This window comes from Cheilinus undulatus, linkage group 4 (assembly GCF_018320785.1).
Source record: "Cheilinus undulatus linkage group 4, ASM1832078v1, whole genome shotgun sequence".
Lineage (NCBI taxonomy): Eukaryota > Metazoa > Chordata > Actinopteri > Labriformes > Labridae > Cheilinus > Cheilinus undulatus.
In genome coordinates, this window is record NC_054868.1 from 20,967,388 (window position 1) to 20,988,446 (window position 21,059).

Consider the following 21,059-nt stretch of genomic DNA (forward strand, 5'->3'; position numbering starts at 1 on the left):
CACTGAGGCCACCACAGCGGTCAGCAGAAATGGCTGTTATGTAACTGTGCTGGTTTTGCCTGTCTCTTTGCATCTCACCAGAAGAAAAAATAATTAGTATGCCAAGTCAGTGCCCAGCTTACTTAATGACTTGATGGGAATTCATTCATGTTGTTACATTCCTGCTGTTGCAGGTTACTATGCTACTGACCAGCGCTGCTCAATTATGGCAAAATTGTAATCACAATTTTTGTGATTGATATGGAGATCAGAATTATTAAACATAATAACTATCTGATTTTACATCTGCATGAATAAATTTTATATAATTAGGCCTAAGTAAATCACCGTGTAGCCCTGAGAGGCAGCAGCTAAGTTGTTATACAAATTTTGAAAAAAAAAAAAACCTTTTCTACATAACAATAGAAGCTTAACAAACATAAACGGGCAAAAATAATAAATATCACCATAACCTGATGTATAAAATAGCGTGTTCAAACAGACGTTTTGTTTTATGACTGAAGAAAGTTTAACATGGACTTGAAGAAAGGTCTGTACAACTTTGGAAAATAAAACATCTGCCCCAGAAACAACTTCAGAATAAAAGCATTGCTAGAAAATGTGGGTCATTTTGTCACTTAAAGAACTGATTGTGCTTTTACTTTGAAATGTATTCCAGAAGTGCACCATGCCAGACATTCTTATCAGGAATGTATGAACTGACAGGATGCATCCATTTGTGATAAAAGCTGCCTCTATAGCTAAATCTGTGCTAATTGCCTCACCGGCAGCAGCTGTTGTTGCCCGTCTTGCAGTACAACTGAACCATGCCCTTTTTTACTGCAAACTCATGCTGACGTTGGTAGGGAGCAGAGCAAAACGTTTTTTTATTTCCACCTAGAAAGCTTCCAGTCAGCTCCTCTTTTATGAAAAGATGCTGTCTAGTTCTGTCAAAACTGCCTCTATAGCTTCATCTAAAGAAAGTTGCTTCACTGGTTGACATTGTTAACTGGCTAAACAGTGTCCTTATCATTGCTTTGTTCTTACTGGTCTGTATAATTAAAGACCAGGCACAAATGTGTTAGGTTGAAGCTTTGCAAGAAGGATCTGCCTAATGACAGGCATGAAATCTGGCCCTGAGAAAGGTTAAAGAAAACTTGTTTAGTTAGTTTAGAGACTTGAAATTTGCCAGAACTACAATACAGCTCCTAACTTTAACCTCTTAACCTTAGGCACATACAATGCCTTTTCTACCTGCAGTGATCTGGAAGATTCACTCATGACTTACTAACTGCTTTTATGTGGGAAAAACATATATAAAGAGATTATTGCATGTCATACATCAACCCACATAGGCACTACAAAAAAACTGACCTGCCCAAGGACACCCACACTGCAGCCTGAGAAAGAGCCTGTTCATACTGGACAACCTGCTCTACCTCCAGCACTGCAAGCGGTCAGTGGAGACACTCCTGAAATCGAGACTGATACTGATGCCATCTCAGCTTGATCCAGGCACAGTCTCAAGTTATACTGAGTTACAAGAAACTCTGTCTAGATAAGCTGCGGGTGCATACATAATCAATCGGGGTAGAATATGTGTGGATCAACAGAGGTGTGTTGGCACTAAAATTAATCTGTGGATTTGTCTGCATGGCATTCCCTAACAGACTGAGTGATTAGCTTGCCTCTTAAGGCCTTTTTATGAGGCTAGACAAATTTAAGCTATGAAACAATGCAGACCTACTGTTAGTGAGCTTTATGTGTCTCACTCTACTCATTGTCTTTCCGCTCTTGAGAAGGGAAAGCAAAATCATTTTTCCACCTCCATAATCAAGAGAACATTTTTAACAGATGCAGCAGGTGGTTTCTATTGCCTTTTAATCCAGCCAACCTGGACAGAAGCAGGTTTCCACAAATGCTAAACCATCTGGGACTTTTCACACTTCAGATGACTCTGACAATTCCCAGAAGCAACCATAACTTCTAGTCTCTGTGCATACAGTTGGATATTTTTTGAATACTCAAATTCAGTTTTGGTTTGTAGTTGTTTTTCCCAAATCAGCTCATGCTAGTCCTGAGGACTCAAACAGCCTTAATCACTTTATCCCTCATAGTTGAGCAGGTTTTTCTCTCAACTCGTTGTTCCCAATTTCATAACCCAGATGTGACATATTTTTGGACGCAGTTTTCCTAACAATGTAAGGAACTCCTGGCAGCCAATTATGCTTTTAAATGGAATGCAGATGCTGTTACCCTTAGCAATAACACCATCCTTCAATAGCTCATGTGTTCTTCAATGGAGAGCTGAGGCCTCTTGTGTTGACACAGTTGGTGTTTGTGCAGATGACATTGATGAGAATCAAGGGCAGACCAAAAGTCCCTCTGGCCCCCCGCAGCTTGGTGCAGCTGCCAGTACAGTACAAAGACATAGCCCATTCTCATTAGTGTAAACTGCTGACTGGTGAGATGGAGAACACACACATAGAAGGTTTCACTTTTAAGTGTATACTGGCTAGTATGAGCAGATGTACATGGTAGTATATGGATGCTTGATATTGGATTGCTAATATCCCGTATGCCAACATTTGAAAAATATTTTTTTGCAGATACCGGTAACACAATATTCATACCTTTGTTACACCAAGTGTCACACCATGGGCCCCTTTGGTGTGTTTCACCCTAGGAAACCCCCTATACCTGATGTTAAAGGCTACATTTTGCTGGTGTTAATGCTGATATTTATAACCAATGTATCAGATGTAAAATCATCAGAAATGTTCTTATTTGCCAATACTGATATTGAAATTCTGAAGCTAATATCTGCCTATGATGTTAATATCCTGCATCTGTAGCAGTAATTGAGCCACATCCAGGAGGAAGAGAGCATCAACAACATGTCAGATGTTGAATCTGAGACATTTTACCATTTCTTGAAAAATGTTAGCTCTTTTTGAATTTGATGGCAGCAACACATCTCAAAAAAGTAGGGACGGGGCAACAACAAGCTGGAAGAGTAAGCAGTAGTAATGAAAAACAGTAGGAGGAGCATTCAGCAGTTAATCTATAATTGGCTCAAATGACTTTTTGGGTGTACTGGTTTGAAACTGGTGACATATAAAAAAAATCAAAAGTATGTACAGATTTTTCCTGTAATCTCCAATATTCTGGGCTGAGTCATCATTCAGGACCTCTGCTGCGTTCCATTTACCTTAGAAGTCGAATGTCATAGCTGGGAATGACATCACACCTGAGTTAAAGGCTTTCCTGAGTTGAATGCACTGCATTTACTACAGGCTCATTGGGTTAATTGGCAACATGCTAGTAATGTGACTGAGAATAAAAGGGCATTTTAGAAAGACAGAGTCTATCAGAAGTAAAGATGGGCAGAGGTTCAACAATCGGTGAAAAACTGTTTAAAAATTTTGGAATATTTCCAGAAAAATCTTTTTAAAATTGTGAAGGCTTTGGATGTCCCACAATCTAAAGTACATGATATCATCAAAAGACACTGAGAATATGAAGAAATCTCTGAGTGAAGGGACAAGGCCAAAGGCTTTCAGCATCAGTTCACCAGTTTACATGGTCGCTCAATAAACCGAAACATCTTTGATCTTTAAGCAGTGTTACTTTTGACAGCTATTTTTAATTTTAGTCTCAGTCTTAGTCTTTAGATTAAATGCTTTTAGTTTTTGTCACATTTCTGTCATTCTAGTTTTAGTTGACGAAAACTCAAAAACATTTTAGTCTAATTTTAGTCCATAAAGTCCTCACATTTTAGTCTTAACTTTTAGTGCAAGCATTTATTCTCTTGCCTAAATCTGGTACCAAATCACGTTAGTGTGTTCTGTGCACCCTGCCAAACCTGGGGTCCCTGCTTTCTGCAGCTTAGAGGCAGAATAACCATAGATGCATTGTTTTTTGAGAGATTTACCCACAGCAGAGAAATATCAAGGATTTTGAATGTCTAATGAAAATACAAGCCGGTATGTTGGTTTGACCGACACTGTCATGAATTACTGGTGCTCAGAGATAGCAGCATGGCTGACAAACCAGGAAGGACACACCCCCTGCTACATGTGTGAACCAAAGAAGTATGGGATAATTAAGGATCAAATAACACTCTTCTAAGCTATGGTGTCAGCATGGATAAAACTGATTGCAGGCTATTGCTACCTCTTTTTGGATTAAAACTTTTGGGCATTTTAAATAGGCTTAAATTACAAAGCATGACGGAAAGGTTTTAGATTTAGAAAGCTTTCATGCTGTAAAGTAGAGTTTGTTGTGGGAACACTTCCAGTAATATCAGGTTTTTAATTTCACTCATTCCTGGCTAATTTGTGTTTTTGTATCCTGCCACCACAGACTTCAAGAAACACACAATGAGTAAATAACATTTAGAGAGGGGAAATGTGTCTCTTGCTAATTGTGGCAGATGTCTCGCCTCAGACACATCATATGGCTGTGAATTTTAGTGGAAAGCTGTTGAAGCTCCCAGAAGACTGATGCAGAAAATAATAATGTGTTTGTGTCTGTTTTTGTCCTAGTTGGCCAGACATTGTCAGTTCAAGCTGCCTTCTGGGAGGTAAGAGTTTCTACATCAACACACACCATTTCAGTTCTGCACACCTGTTGACTGCATCACCAGCACAGCTCCTTCTTGAGTTTTATTTTGCACTATCGCTCACTAACGCTCACAACTGATGGGAACTATAAGTGGGAAAAAGGTCTGTCAGTGAAGGTTTGGTCTGTCGCCCAAACGCCTACACCCTCTTCTTTGGTTTTCTCAAGGACACAGAAGGTAGACAGAGAGGTTTTTGAGCGAATGACATGGCTTTGGTTTAAAACTGCTTCTAGGAAGACTTTTTTAAGAGTTATTTTTGGGCTTTTTCATGCCTTTATTAGAGATAGGAGGACAGTGGTTAGACTTGGAAACAGGGAAGAGAGCGGGGAGAGACATGCAGGAAATGGTGCCACAGGCCGGACTCGAACCCAGGCCCCCACGCACACGGTGCGCGCCCCAACCACTCGACCACCGGTGCGCCCCATTGACAGGACTTTCTATATTTTTATAGATATATAGCATACCTTTGCACTTTTAGCCCTTTGAGATCAGGAAATCTAACCAAAAATTTTATTAAAATGATTGAGGTCTGTGCTTTGACTCAGCCCCTCTAGAACATTCACCTTGTTGTCTTTAAACCATTTCAGTGTTACTTTCGTTGTATGCTGCAGATTGTCCTCCAGGATTTTCCTGTATTTTGCTGCTTTCATTTTAACCCTCCACTTTCACAAGCCTTTCAGGGCCGGCTGCCCAGAAGCATCCCCACAGCATGATGCTGCCACCATCATGCGTCACATCTGGGTTGGTGTGTTTGTGGTGATGTGGAGTGTTTGGTGTCCTCCAAACATGGTCTTGTCTGATGGCCGAAAAGCACCACTATGAACCAAAGAAATTTCTTCCACTTCATCATGGAGTCTTCCACATGCCTTGTGGGGAACTCACGGGCAACAGGTGTTGTATGCAGAGTCTCCCCATCTCAGCTGCTGAAGCTTGTAACTCCTTCAGAGTAGTCACGGTGGCCTTTCTCACTAGTCCTCCTACTTCCATGATCACTCAGTTTGTGAGGGCTGCCTGATCTAGGCAGACTTGCACATGTGCCATATTCCTTGCAGTTGTTGGTGATGGATTTAACTGAACTCAGGGGGATGTTCAGTGTCTTGGGATTTTTTTTTTTACCCATCCACTGACCTATACTTTTCAATAACCTTTTCTCTGAATTGCTTGGAGTGTTCTTTTGTCTTCATGGTGTAATGGTAGCCAGGAATACTGATTAACCAGTGACTGGACTTTCCAGACACAGGTGTCTTTACAGTCACTTGAGACATATTCACTGCACTCAGGTGATCCCCATTTGACTAAATGTGAGAGACTACCGGTACCAATTGGCTGGACTTCTATTGAAAATTTTCTGGTGACAGTATTGATACCAGTTTACCTCCGTCACTAAACTGAAATGATGTAGTTATTATTTGATATTATTATGCAAATTAGCTGTAAGAGACAGCAGAGTCTATATTTAGAGAGTTCTCTGGCTCTCTGTGGTCATCTTGTCTCAGAACCTTTCTGTCATGGTCCTATCTTACCCTCCCATGCTCTTTCTGTCTAATGTCTCCTGAGCATCTCTGTCCCAGTCTGGCATTTCTCCCAGGTCCAGGGCTCATGAGGTCAGAGGGAGGAAAACAAAGCTGCTCTGCTTGCTGACGTGTTTCATAATGTGTCAAATACTTCTTGCATTGTTGCAGACCGAGTAAGGCGACAGTTGTCCTTACATCTCAATATTCTTTGCCTACGTGACCAGTTGAACCCTGACTATAGAGGGTTCTCTGATTTCTGCTGCAGTATGCTGATGACACGACGCCTTATATTTAGGTTGGTATGTTGAATGGTATGGCACACAGCATGAGTTGGAATTTGAATGTTGTGCCAATCCACATGCATGGTCTCATTTCATTAGGACATCAAAGCAGTTAGCAACAGGAGTCTTGTGTCGACTCACATGATACCTACAAATAAGTTCTCTGCAGGAATCTTTCATGTGGTGTTAAGACTCATCTAGTACTCATTCTGATCCAAACCAAAGTGTGTTTTTCTTTGTGTTTTACATTACATTTCCAAAACCCCAGTTCCAAAAAAATTGAGAAATTGTGTAAAAAGTAAATAAAACAGAATGCAAAGTTTTGCCTGGTTTGCAAATAATTGCATTCTGTTTTTATTTACATTTTACACTGTGCCCCAACTGTTTTGGAATTAGGGTTGCATTATTATTCGTATTGGTAATACAGCTCACCATGATCAGTGAGTGTTTGGATGTTTTAACTGAATCTAGTCTTAGTTTAGACAAAAAAAGTTGTAATTCTCTCCAGCAGGATGACTCAGTATATTTATTATCACAGCCTCTGCCACAGTATTCCCAGTGGAACAGACAGATTTTTGATTTGTATTTTTTGCCATTTAGAGTGCAAATAATGGCTCAACCATCTGTCTAAGCTCAAAATGCTCCATTTATGAATTACACCACAATAGAAAGTGGATTAACATCTGTTGATGTCAGCGAGTAATGAGTTTCATAGTGCTTTCTATGACAAGGTTCATGCACACATTTAAAAGGAATTAGGGATCCTTGCCTTTTTGGCATTGATTAAATTTAGAAATAATAATAGTATTTGATTTTTTTGGAACTGCAAGTACTGGATAAGTATAGCTCTTTTGTTGGTAAGGCTTAAAGATGACATTGCAAAAATAAAAAGGCACATATACACATTAAGCTGAAATGTAAAAGGATAAGGGCTCCTGAAAAAAAATAATTTGAGAAGCAATTTTTTTTTTACTTCTGAGAGAAAAGTCAGAATTCTAAGAAAAAAAATCTGAATTATGAGATCAAAGTCAGGATTATGAGAAAAAAAAAATCTTAAATTAAAATCAGAAGACTTTTACCTCAAAGGTCTGAGGTCACCTCAAGGCAACTTCATCCCCAGTTCCAAAAAAGTTGGGGTGCTGTGTAAAATGTAAATAAAAACAGAATGCAATGATTTGCAAATCTCATAGACCCAGATGTCATGCATAGTAGAACATAAACAATTTATCAGATGTTAAACTGAGACATTTCAGCAAATTCATGAAAAGTGTTAGCTTATTTTGAATTCGATGGCAGAATCACCTCTCAAAAATTATGGGACGGGGCAACAAATGACTGGAAAAGTTGAAAATCAGTTGTGAGCACATTATCTATCTGTCATCTGTTGTTAGTGTGAAACGATATTCAAAGCAGCCTTAAATACTATGTTCAAAAAATGTAAAGGTTTTTCCTCTCTTTTCTTCCAAACAAACCATTCCTATTAGCAGGTCCTGTGTGACTAATGACTGAAGAAAAGAGTCACACATTTAGTAGTTTGTGTTTCCAGGTAACAGAAAAAAACAAGAGGTAGCAGAAAAAGAAAAGATCAGGCATTCCTGAGGTATTGAGGGTGTTAGCAGACCAGAGAACGCTGAAAAGACAATTTAATGGCTTAGTGTAAAATACAAAAGAAAGGAGAAATAAAACCATATAACTGTTAAACCATTTATAGGAGCAGGGGAGCTGAGGTCAAAACTTTCCATTGGTCATTTTCTTTCTCTGTGAGGTTCATAGGTCTTCATCTCTGTGCCTTCTACTTTTTTCTGCTTTGTCTTGTGCTTCCTCTGTGTGTCTGTTTGTCATCTGTTATCCATCTTTATCTCTCTCTTTGCTCTTTTCCTGTCTTCTAGAGAGACAGTCTGTCCTCTCCTCAGCAGGCCAGTAAAGGGACCTCAGTGTCTCCCTTCACCCTCATTTAAAGTCTCCTCAGCCTCTGACTTTGTAATATGCCTCAGCGTGAAGCCTGCTCCTGGCTGCCTTGCCCTGCTGATGTAATGCACCTGCTAGTAATGGCATTTAAAGTGGTTTTTTTTTTTGAGAAGTACTCCTGATTTAGTGGCTTCAAAACTTGTTTCCACTTCTTGATTTCCTTTGTAAACAAATGAGTCAAACTAGCTAACTTCACGTCTGAAGGTAGCTTTTAAACCTCTGGGCTTCCATCTCTGCAAATTACTTTTATTTAATTAATACTTCACAATTTAGGTCAGTCAGCTCTGTGGCCTCTCTCCTTGATAGTCTTTCAGACACCATCACAGCTGCTCTTATCTCCATTCACACACAAACACACAAATGTAGAACGTAACTATCTTGAGCTGAAACGCCAAGAATTTGGACCCTAATTGAGAAATAGCAAACTAAATTCCCATATACATACATTGTCATCTAAAAAGGTGGTCTGAGGGTTTAGTTACTCATTAAAGTTTGATTCAAGGTGACCAAAAGATGCTCTCAGACTCATTTAGGACTCAGTTTTACCTTTCATCTGCGAATACCTTAAGTCTCATAGACAAGTCGGCACACATGCCAAGCTAACTTCAGTTGCAAAAGAGTTACAATCTGCCGAAGAAAGAGGGTTTTGATTTATACACATTCATACACAGCTTTCAGTTTGTAAAAGACTGAAAAGAGGGGGGGAAGTAAAACATAAAAGACCTCAGGCCTCCAGCCAAAGTGATGGATTCAATAAAGGCTGGAAACAATAAAAGGGAAGTTGCTGCTGGACTTTCAGGGAGAGTTTTTGGTATAAATCACAACGCACTGGACTCATCTGACATGGATAAATGTAAAACCATGTTCAAGCAGTCTGCCTTCCAGCATGAGGAGTGGATGGGCTTGCTGCAAATATATTCATTTACACTTGTGCATGGTGCCATATTCATTGATTTCCAGGTATAGCTCATTTAAATTTAAGTCAAGATCAACTAGGAATTTTTTTGTGTGGTTATTTACTCAAAGACCAAAAAGTCACAGAAATAAATCAGGATGAGTTCAAGAAAAGTTCACTCTCTGGATGAATGCTCTCTTGGTGAGCCTGGAGAAACACACATGCATGCATACACACATCTGTGGTGAGCTCTGATTTAATCAAAGTGTCTCTTTTCAAGCACTGACTTGCTGTGATTTGTCTTTACAAACTGTTTTAATTATAATCAGGGTGTTTCCCTGATAAATAACATCTGTCCCCATGGTGACTCATCAGCCCTGATGGCCTCCAGAGGAGGAGTTAGGTTTGTGTGTAAACCTGCTTGTGTACTGTTTGTGGTTTAGTTCTTAAAGCTATTCTTGATTTGATTTGCTGACCTCTGATATTTGTTGTGTTATGATCTTAGTGCGAGTTTTTTGTCTTGTTGGAGCAGTCGTATATCTTTAGCTTTATGGCTGTCTGTGTATGTGCCATGGTTTGGTGGTTACGTTGGGTTTGACTCTGGTTTGGGGCCACATGATGTGTCTTGTAATCATTAAGCACATCCCAGTGAATTGCAGACTTGGTGTATGTGGCCACATTGTGACCACATATAGGAACACGTGTGCACAGATGTTAAAAATGTTTATATGAAAGAGCTGCAGCTGATTCCTTTGCTCATGAACATACATAGGCACACATATAGTCAAAAGCACATACATATATGCACCCATATGGGCCTACAGTGAAAAACAGACTTATTATCACACATTCACTTTCAGCTCTGGTGGCCTGCAGGGCTTTTGTAGTGTTGAGAGGCCACAAACGACAGCTTTGTGTTCTGGGAGGCTGGGAAAGTTGGACTGCATCACACGCACACTCTCTTTTTCATTCTCACACACACGGACACACACATTTTGGCAGTGTCAAAGCCAGTGCACAGTTCTGCCTGCCTCAATAGGCTGATTCATTAGAGCCTCCTCATGATACTAGAGGAGAAAATGGGCATGCAGTAAAGGGAGGATGAGGAGACCAGAGTGTTCCAGCTCAGCAATCTACAGCTTCTTTAAGACTGATCTGACAGAGCTCAGGTCAGTCTTGACGGAACAATAACCTTTAAAAAACATGATCTTGTGTGCATGAGTAGAGGAGGATTGAAGTCAGATTTTTTTTCTCCTTTTTTAAGAAGAAGGTTGTTGTTACAGAAGGTAGTTTAACTTATTTCTGTTCTTCTTTTCTATTTACCACTTCTACTTGTTGCAGAAAAAAGGATAAAAGACTCATCAAAGATTTACTTACTCAGTTGGGGCCTTTGGAGCTTTATGAGCCAAATGTTTCCGTCATAATGATGTAATTGACTAGTGCATCATTAAGCCATCAATTTACTTGATTTTATCAGCTGCATATCAAAAAGCACACTTTAGAGGATGCTGACAGCTTCTATTACACATCATAACTCACAATGATCCTGGACAGTTAATCATAAATATTCTAACTCTGGAGTCATTCTGTCCTAATGCATGAAGACACTCTGAAAATGTCCAAACCCCTTTTTCTTCCCAAGAGCTCTTCTCAAATTAAATTCATTTGCGCTGCAGGAGAGATTTGTCTTTATTTTTATAGGTTTGTTGTTTTTTTTTTTAATCAAATATCATCATTACAGACTCTGGCAGCAGACAGTGGAAAAGTGCTGTGGAGAGGAGTGGGTGTTGTGAGTAACGATGCTTGGCAGCAAGCTGTGTTTGTCTGGATCCTTCCCCTTGCTGTCTCTGCTGGAGCCGGGGAGACTTAAAGGCGGGGCCTCCTGTTGACGAGGGACTCACACACTCATGCATACATTTACTCAAACACACATTAAGTGGATTTGTGTGAGAGTTTCTTCATTCTTTAAAGGTTCCCTTTGTACTGTTAAGGGACATTGTGTGAATTTTTGATGGAAAGCATTTTCATGCTTACAGCGTGGTCAAACTAACATCCTTTTTGGGAATGGGACACATAATATGAACTGATGGGATGGAATACAGTAGAATATGATGGAAAACGATAGAATATGATAGGATACGATATAATAGATGACAACAGGATAGGATAGGATATGATGGGATGTGATACATAAAAGGATACGGTAGGTTGCCTCAGGACATGGTGGGATGAAACACAGTAGGATACAATATGATATAAATGGAAACAATAAGGTATGATAGAGTATGAAACTTTAGGATAGATAGGATACAATATGATAGAACATACAACAGGATATGATAGGATATTCCAGGGCAAGTTAGCAGGAAGTTAGGTGTGTTAAGAGACTGACAACAAAAAAACAGCACTGGATCTGTTATATACAATATATATGAAACAGTACAATACTGATACGATAGGATTGAATACATCAAGATATGATACCATGCATTAGGATATCATACGAAACAATACGATAGGACAAGATACAGAATGACATGATGTAGAACGCAAAATGCCCCTTAAAAATGTGAAAGATTTATGTTTTTATATTATCTTAAATTTGGTTTCAGTTCCAACTTGCATCACATTTGATCTTTTAACTTCTTTTCTCTGTTGTCTGGCACTGCCCCAGTTTCTTTGCCTTAATCCCTCTTTCTTCTTCTCTGGCCAGTAAACTTCTGTTGACCTAAGCTTTATTCATGTCTTGAGTGCCACCACAAAGAGCTATGAAATGTTGATGCTGTGAGTCAAATGGGCAGAGAAATAGTTTTTTATTTCTTCACTAAAATGTTAGTATTTAGCACCAACAGTTTGTTAATGGTCTCTTACATGCCAGGATGACATTATTTTGTCATATTTCAGTGTTTTGTTCCAGCACTAGTCATCAAGGTTGAAAGTATTTGTTCTCTTTGCAGTGGTGTAATAGGTGTTAACCTGATTTGCAAACATTCCTATTTTGAGAATGAGACAATTAGATTTAAAAAGAGTACAAGTTAACCAGGAGACATGTTTCGAATGAGACATGGTGAAGTTTAAGTCCTTGTCACAGTGTGCTTTTTTACCATAATGAGCACCTCCTGACCCTCACCCAGACATAGACTCATTAGCTGAAACACCATGTTTACCTCTGTCACATGGTGTTACAGTCAACATGGTAAATCAAGGAGGAACTCTCCCCACCTCAGTCCCCAAATTCACATAGGCCAAGAGTCTCTGCACCCCCTGCTGTGAAGGGGGGTCGCCTAAGGACCTCAGTTGACTGAATTCTGCCGACAAATATGGAGTAATAAGTCTGGATGGTTAATAAAGCTGTGTGCCTGAGGCCATTTTGTCAGGTTTAGTTATTACAACATTTACTCATGAATGATTCATTAGAGGTCTTTTTTCCACATTCAGAGCTATTATATTGAAGTAGACAGCAAAAGGAGATCATTATACATCAATAATATGCTGCATACATTAATATTCAGGGTTCTCTCTGAAGGATTTACAGAACTTGTGGGATCAACCCAAATGTTTGTTGTGTAAAAAAGACTCATTAGCTGTACACACAATACTTCCACAAATCCTTACTGTGTTATTAGTACTGTTTGACACCCTTGTCTTTTATACAGCTACCAAGAGGACTGTCAGTGACTGATATAGTCCATCCTGTATCTACTTTTGTCTTTCCACACAGACTGTGTTTCTATAGCTGGCTGCATGACGAGCAGCCGCTGCAGGTGAATCTTAGCACGTCTCTGGTCTTCTTCAGACAGTTTAAGCTAACGTCAGCAGTTACTGTACTCTGCCCCTCTATCCTCTCATGTTTTCAGAGAGAAGGGAGGTTTTAAAGCTCTACAGGTATTAAATTGGGTTTTTGTCAGACATTTTTTTAGCCTCTCAGTCTGATTTGGGTGATATTTTATTCCTTATCAGAAGAGTAGACATTGACAATGAGCAGTTGTATTTAAGTTGTACACAGTTAAGTGGTGTGTTTTTGATTAGACTCAGACTAAAGCACACATTGCAGCAGGGTTACCTCCAATCTCGACATCCTCTACCTGTGCTGCAATCTGGTGTGCAGCCGTTTTGCTCTGACCAAAGGCTAGCAACCTTGCACATTGGCATGTCTGGAGCGCTGGGCAACACTGCATAGCTTGAGACAGGAGGGGGCAGGGAGAACTACGGGTTCATGCTGGAATAGTATGTCAACAGCAGATCACTGTGCCTTTCTCTGGTTTGTCATTCATTTTGACATGATTACGTAATGTTTTTGCTTCTACCACAGTTAAGTACACTAGGAAGTTAAAAGGCTTGCTACAAAGGATGTGTGGTTTCATGTACATTCTATCATCATAGTAGCTCTGTGACCCACTGACCTCCAAATGACTTGTTGCTTGTGCCACTGAATAAGACGTAATGTTGATATAATGATAATTTACTAACAGGTCTCTGTGCATTGTGTTGTATTTAAAGTTGACCGTAAACTTGCATGTTGTTCCAGCTGTTTGGATCGATGAACCTTCAGCAAAGCAGAGCAGAGTGGCACTTTCCCCATTGGAGTGCAGGCTGTGAAATTGCAAAGATTTACTGGAAAGATAGAGATTTGCTCCACAGTGCGTTTAGCAAGTTGATTGTGGTGCAGTAAGTCAGTACATGCAGTTAGAAAAAGTAAATTTATTGAATCATTCTGACTAAAAATGGACTTTAAAATGCATGACAGCATGGTTGTTTGACTAAAATTGTGCAACATCTCATGTTTTGAAGAGCAATATATTCCTGGTTGTAGACACCTTATTAAAGCCAGCACTTGCCTGAGCGTTCTGCACTCCACAGTTTTCATGGTAGGCTTTGACCCAGAACAAAACAAATATAGCGCAACAAAAGTCATGTGATCGTCTGCTTTAGCGTATCACTGTAAGCTAAAGGAATTGTGTGCAGTTTTTTTTTTTTATACCAATCATAAAGTGTAGCTATTGTAACCCCAATATAAGTAGCCCTTGTAAGCCGTAGTCTGATTTTGAAATCTCCCAAAAAGGAACAAAGTTTGAACCACCCTTCATGATGATTTCTGTTTTTTCTGTTTTGCAAAGTCTATAAGATGTAGTTTCCTGTGCAGCTGTGTCACTTTTAATACCATCTGTTTTCAGAGTCTGCGCATCTACCACCTATGGTTAAGCTCTCAGCCAGCATGAAACAGACTCAAAGCCTGCAAACTTCTCTGCCCTCATCCATCTGTTCCTATGGTCCTTACTGTGTGTACTCAGTCCAACCAGTGCTCCACACAATTAGTTTACTTAACAGTATACGCCCCATTTTCTTCTAAATGCATGGTCATTAGCCGACATGGGTAAAGTGGTTTGAAAGTGGTGCCAACCCCATGTGTGGCCTGTGTCGTTTTGTGTTTCAGCATTCTCAGAACACTTCACATTTAGAGTCTGACTGAGGTATCTACACCTAAGAGTTCATTGATCTCCAGTGGTATCATCTAGGCGTGTTAGTCCAATGTTGAAAACTGGACTTACATATTATTAGGAGCACCCAAACCCGATGCTAACACGTCCAGTACCTACCGAGCTGAATCAAAACAAAGACTGCGATGCCTCATTTTGGTACCATTCCACTCCAACACCACCCCTCACCAGTCCAAGTGAAAGGCACAAAATATGAACGATTTAAGTAGATCTGCACTTGTTTAATTTCAGCAGAGCATGAACATCATTTATTCTTTTCACTGTCCAGAGCAATGTCCAAACTCTGCTCACATCTCTTTTTGATTTATTAACTTTGGGGGTTGTCACTGATGCAGTGCCAGTGTATGAATTTTGGCTTAGTGTTTAGATCAAGATGTTACAACTTTTGTTTAACCTTATCCCATGCCCAACTGGCATCTTTATAAGGTATTTTGGTATTATTTAGGCCTATAGTACTGAGACAGCTTTATTCATGTGCCACCTTTGATTTTATATTGACTCACGTGAGTGCGCTACAGCATGTCGCTCCTAAAGTGCAAAAATAGTAATGATGGTGCTGATAATTTTCATTCTTTTTCAGAGAAATTCCTCTTTTTGGCGATCTGGATAACTTATATTCTAGCAGAGGGCGGGAGGTAAAGATTGAGGAGCGATGGCCTTTAATTAAGGACAGAACAGTGCGCTATGCGGTCTATTTGCAAGCTCAGCAGAGAATATACTTTATAAATGATCAGACCATGCAACAAATTTAAGCTCTACCTCCTGTCCTTTATGTGTTTATTTCTTGGATTTGTCAGTCCCTGTATGAAACATTTTTAAAAGTATGAAAGCAGACAGCAGCAGCATGTCAGCGTCTCTCCATGAAGGGATGAAAAAGACATTCCCTGGCTTTTTTTTTTTTTTTTTTTTTTTTTTTTACCTGGGTAAAGGTTTAGCCCTGTTACCTTGCTGTTGTCATTGATTTTGTCCTCTCTGTCTAATAAACAGACATCTTTGTTCTTCAGCTGATTGTTAATGTAACACACTTTACGTAAGTGTCTTTCAAAGCAGGGGTAAAGCTAGACTTTCTGATTTGGGGGCCAGGCCCTGTGTGGGGGGGGAAATGAGGTTTGTGTACACACAGACAACAGATAATCATATAACATTGTAATATGTAACCTTATGATTTAAATGTTCTTTAAAAAGTTAATAAATAAAACAAATTAGTAGGAACAAGTAAGTAGTTAAAAGTAGTAATAGTAGATGTAGTTGTTTAAGATTTTATATATTTCTGTAGTGTTTTGAGTATTTTTAATGTTGTTGACCATTATCATTTCTTTTGCTTCTTTAAAATGTGTATTTAGGCAATGTTTTTTGGACCGGTTTGGTTTTAAAAGTATTGATTTAAGCGCTGCTATTGTAAATCAACATTTTCTACTTCCATGTAAACACACTGTTAGAGTTGTGACTTTGAGGTTGTGTAAGAAGGATACAATTTCAAGACTACTCACACGTACAAAGCTGATGAGTCTACAGGGATGTGTTCAGTGATTTTGAGTCAGGATTTTTAAATTGATGGACAGATACTGACAGAAGAGCCATCTACACTTGATTGATGAGTTTAAAAGATATGAATCTTTCCAAGGGTTTGCATAGATCATGTAGGAAGACTATTTAATAACCTGCTATCATAGATTTACAACTTAATGCTGACTTTGGAGCGCGTCCTTCTTTACTTAACCGTGTAATTACCAACCCGTCAGTGCTTGTTAACATACAGTGAGCTTACACCATCTACCATTTGCAAAGTGCAATTCGACATCCTCCTCCTCCCTCTTAAGTATCGTTGAAGATTACGATCATGCTCATAAATAATGTAGATGTTGGTCCTTTTTTAACCTATGGAGTCTGCTGGGCCTGTGCACATTTCACTCAAATATGTGCTAATGTTAGACCAGGCATCCAGCTCAGGATGTGCTGTGGGAGGCCAGAGGGTGAGGTTTATTCTAAGCTAGGTATGCACAGTGTGAGAAAGCTATAGGAGGACTGAGAGAGTAAATGAATTCATCAAGATAAAGCTTCAACCTTAAGAGAACTCTGCAATTTTGACATGTCAACATTTTTTATTGAGAGTCTAAATTAGCAACCACAGAAACTAATAAAACACACTTTACTGATTACACATCCCTGCGCTTTTTGCTCAGCATAAAAATGCAAATCTTTACAAATTACTTGATTTTTGCCATTGGATTGGAAGTATCCTGGTTTCGGTTTCTAATCTGAGTATGATTGTCCAGAAGTTTTTAAGCAGGCTCTGATTGTGTGCAGTGAAACATTCAGTGGAGAACAAAAAAAAAAACAAAACAAAACAAAAGCATTAGTTAAAATCCTGAGTCACACCGACTGACATCCTGGATGGCTTAGCTTCAGCTCTTATCAAGTATCAATCAATCTTATTTTATCTTACGATTGAACAGATTGTTACTTCCAAGTGCAGCTGACAGTCACCTCCATCTAGACTGTTAACAATGTAGAAAATGAGGTTTTAGCCTGGAGATATGATTGCTCTTAACTGTACAGATGCACACTGGCTGCCATGCATTCCCTGCATTGGTCTGATACAGTATGTCAGCTGTGCACATCCTCAAATGTTAACATGAAGCAAGCCGACGTAAACCGGGAACTGTGACACCATCAGTGGCCATGTCATATTCTAGGTTGTGAAGACGAGCAGAAAATGGAGAAAAAGGTGTCTGCTGAGGAGACTAAATGTTTGGTTGCAATCTGGGAATTGACAGAATTCCAGATGAAGATGGAGAGAAGAACAAGGAAGAGCAAGTTTAAGCCAAACTTGTGGAGGAGATAATGATGATACATGTCTATCACGTCCTCCCACTTTGGTTCCACTTCAAGTGTTGTGAACATGGGCTGGTTCGCCAGAAAGAACCAAAGTTCTGAAAGTCCAGAACGGAGCCAGAGCCAGATCCAGAGCCAGAACTATGTCTTTCTGAAAGCAACATATTGGATTCAGGTCTAAGCTCTGACTGATCCGCTCAAAAAAGGTGGATTTTCTTTGGAGTCAGTAGCATCAAGACAGTTTCAGACTGGCTGCATGTTTGCTGCACATACATTATATAGCCAAAAGTATTCGCTCACCAGCCATGACTCATATGAACTTCAGTGACATCCCATTCTTAATCCAAAGGGTTTAATATGACGTTGTTCCACCCTTTGCACCCAAAACAGATTCAACTCTTCTGGGAAGGCTTTCCACAAGGTTAAGGAGTGTGTTTATGGGAATTTTTGACCATTCTTCCAGAAGCGCATTTGTGAGGTCACACACTGATGTTGGACAAGAAGGCCTGGCTCTCAGTCTTCGCTCTAATTCATCCCAAAGGTGTTCTATCGGGTTGAGATCAGGACTCTGTGCAGGCCAGTCAAGTTCATCCACACCAAACTCTCTCATCCATGTCTTTATGGACCTTGCTTTGTGCACTGGGGCACAGTCATGTTGGAACAGGAAGGGGCCATCCCCAAACTGTTCCCACAAAGTTGGGAGCATGGAATTGTCCAAAATCTCTTGGTATGTTGAAGCATTCAGAGTTCCTTTCCCTGGAACTAAGGGGCCAAGCCCAGCTCCTGAAAAACAACTCCACACCATAATCCCCCCTCCACCAAACTTTACACTTGGCACAATGCAGTCAGACAAGTACCGTTCTCCCATCCATTAGATTGCCAGATGGAGAAGCAACATTCATCACCCCAAAGAATGCATCTTCACTGCTCTAGAGTCCAGTAGTGGCGTGCTTTACACCACTGCATCCGACGTTTTGCATTGCACTCGGTGTTATATGGCTTGGATGCAGCTGCTTGGCCGTGGAAACCCATTCCATGAAGCTCCCTACACACTGTTCTTGAGCTAATCTGAAGGCCACATGAAGTTTGGAGGTCTGTATCGATTGACTCTGAAGAAAGTTGGCACCCCTCAGCGTACCCCTCAACATCCACTGACCCCGCTTCGTCATTTTACGTGGCCTACCACTTCGTGGCTGAGTTGCTACCGTTCAGTTGACTGTGGAATATTCAGGAGCAATGAAATTTCACGACTTGATTTGTTGCACAGGTGGCATCCTATAGCAGTACCATACTGGAATTCACTGAGCTTCTGAGAGCGACCCATTCTTTCACAAATATTTGTAGAAACAGTCTGCATGCCTAGGTGCTTGATTTTATACACCTGTGGCCATGGAAGTAATTGGAACACCTGATTTCAATTATTTGGATGGGCGAGTGAATACTATTGGCAGTATAGTGTGTGTGCTGTGCGTTTCTGCTCTGGCTGCCGGTGCGGCTTTCACACTAGGTGCGAATTTGCCGCGTGTTGGCCATATCTCTGCTATCAAAGCCCTGTCATTCTTTGTAAGTTTTACCTAAATAAACCTTCCTACAAGTGACGTCATTCAGCATATAATGGAAGCGTGTTGTGGACAATTCAAAATAAAAGCATTCTGTACAAATTAAGGGAGTTTCTCCAAAGACATACCAGACTGGACTTTTACTTTGAAAAGCACCTGAAGAGCACTCATACTTTATTTTTCCTGTGACATGTTCTACCACTGTGGATGTACATTTTTGCTACAACAAGGTAAACATGGCTCTCTATCATTTTTCTGTCTCTTTTGGTCCATAACCGTATGTGGTGTGGGAAAATATAGGTGAGACCTCTATTCCTAAATTCCTCCACCAATCATCAGTCTGAGATGATCTGATGTTACTATTGATCACTGATGTTATAAGGTTAGGTTTACTCTCAGATTTGACATTAGAAACCTCTGTGAGCGTCTTCATGTTTACATCCTGAACATCAGGTAGTTGTGTACAGCCTGAGCTCACAATGAAATTCCTCCCCTTGTCTGCTGGTTGATTCATAGCTGAAGATAATAATGCTCCTACAGGTTCTCTTGGTTAGAAGTAGAGGTGGAAGAGGGCTCACAGAACTTGTATATAACATATGTAAGAACAGTATATTTGAAATATTCATTGGCATGTATCTTTCACATAAATATGTGTGTAAATGTAACTTAAACTGTGTTTTGTTCATGAGTGTGATGATACACTGCTAAAGCTGACACTGCTTCCTGTTGCTAGAGTGTTACAAGGTTGGGATGCATCACATCAAATATGGTGTTCCTCCAATGTTACACTGTGTTGAAAGAAATACTCCATCATATCAACCTTCACCTTTGAGGAGGACATTGAAAATATATTGCCCGGACCAAACTGTAGACTTGGACCAAAATGGACACTTAGCTGCTGTCTTCAATACGTGACCCACTTAGCTGCTTTGTAACTATTCCTGGGATTGAATTTCAAGAAATGGATTACATAATCTTGCTATAAATACCTGAGGGTAACCATTCCCGGCTCAGACTGAACATCAAGAGACTAAATGGCAACATTTTGGTTTTCCATTTAAACTAGCTACTGATGTTTCTAGATGTTTTCTATTATGTACATAAGCCCTTAATGGCATACTCAGAAGTCTTTTGTGGATTTGGTTTCCAGTGGCTTTGAAAAGAAAGGTCCAACAGGGCCACACAACAAAAAGGAGTATGACTGTGTCCTCAAACAAAAGTCATTACCCTAAAATACAAATGATTTCATACGCCTCTAAAGATGCAGTTTATCCAACACACCACAAGTAAATAGTTTCCAGTGTGGTACACTGACTGCTTTTAGCCATGACCAGGGTTCATCCTCTTCTTTCAGACCTAGTTTGACAAACAGAAAACCACACAGACCAGCAGAGTAAGCAGGGAATCCCTGTCACTTAGAGACTGACAGCTGGGTATACAGTTGTACGGTCTGAATGTCTCACTATATCCCCTTCTCTTAGCTTGAATTATTGATTCTGAATTGATTTAGACTCAGCTGGCTGGTTTGCTTTTTACACAGACCTTGGACTAAAGCACGTATTTTTGCTTCCTGTAATTATTGTCTGCCTCATTTCTGTGCTAGTCAGCAATAAAGCTGAGTCTTCACCCACTAAATGGAAGCGACTTTGTAGGAAGTAGCAATTAAAATTTCATCAGAGATTGTTGCTCCGACTTACCATTAAAAACCCCCTCTTTTTGTTTTTTTTTTTGTTTTTTTTACAAAAAGTGGAGGTTAAATGTCAGCTGATGCTCTTTTTAGTTCTTCTAAGCATAGTTCTGAGAAATCTGAGGCCTCCTGGAAAAGGTTTTCCCCAATATTAATCACACACACGCAGTTAAAAATACACTGAAGGCATGATGCCTATGTAAGCCTCTGATGTGCAGA

At 39.9% G+C, this 21,059-nt stretch overlaps 1 protein-coding gene across 2 annotated transcripts in view; it reads left to right on the forward strand.

Annotated features, from left to right (window-relative positions):
* The window catches only part of add3a (adducin 3 (gamma) a), a 162,180-nt gene that overhangs the window by 20,620 nt on the left and 120,501 nt on the right, over positions 1–21,059 (forward strand). For both annotated transcript variants that reach the window (XM_041785435.1, XM_041785438.1), the window contains exon 2: positions 4,527–4,564. The gene's annotated coding sequence lies outside the window, so the exon portion shown is untranslated. The remainder of the gene's footprint in view (positions 1–4,526; positions 4,565–21,059) is intronic.